Below are 1053 nucleotides of genomic sequence, written 5' to 3' on the forward strand. Positions count from 1 at the left end.
AATCATTATTTAAAGCTGTGATAGCCTGACAGCTCTGTTTGCCATGTGTCACCTTTTCCAACCCCCGTTTTACAGCCTCCTAAACAAATACTGCGACGTTATGTAAGATAAATCATTCATTTGGCGTCTGAAAGTCTTTTCCTGAAGCCTGAAATCTTATTTGCTAGCTAAAAATGTTTTTTCTGTTGACATTAATTCATAAAAGTAAATTATTTTACATGGTTACCCTAAAATATGGTTTTTAAAATGGCCCTGCCTGAACGATCAGAAGAACCTAAGTAGCATATTGTTATTTTAGAGTTTTGACCTTCTTTTTGCATTAATTTAATTTCCTGAACCAGGTTTTACTTAATAAACGCTCGTTCATGTCGTACTGCAGCCACAGTCTCAAATAGGAAAGACTTTGGCTAAGAACATTCCCATTTCTTTTTAAATATATATATATAAGAGCCCTTTGAGTTTAACATGATTTATAACGTGTCCATTAAACTAACCATAAAATACTCTACACCTTCTCTACCTTCTTCACAGCTCCTTCAGCCATTTTGAATCCCTAATAATCCAATTTAGTTAATGAAATAGGGAACAAAACAGCGCTTTTTTAACCCAAACATTTCTTTCCAACTCCCTTCTCTTTTGCTAACCTTCAGAAAACTACATAAGAGTGATATGACGCTGCCTTGAACACATGACGCTGTCATGAACACATGACGCTGCCATGAACACATGACGCTGCCATGAACACATGACGCTGTCATGAACACATGACGCTGTCATGAGCGCATGACGCTGCCTTGAGCGCATGACGCTGCCATGAACACATGACGCTGTCATGAACACATGACGCTGTCATGAGCGCATGACGCTGCCATGAGAACATGACGCTGTCATGAGAACATGACGCTGCCATGAACACATGACACTGCCATGAACACATGACACTGCCATGAGAACATGACGCTGCCATGAACACATGACACTGCCATGAACACATGACGCTGTCATGAGACCATGACGCTGTCATGAGAACATGACGCTGCCATGAACACATGA

Source organism: Etheostoma cragini, chromosome 23, assembly GCF_013103735.1.
Source record: "Etheostoma cragini isolate CJK2018 chromosome 23, CSU_Ecrag_1.0, whole genome shotgun sequence".
Taxonomy (NCBI): domain Eukaryota; kingdom Metazoa; phylum Chordata; class Actinopteri; order Perciformes; family Percidae; genus Etheostoma; species Etheostoma cragini.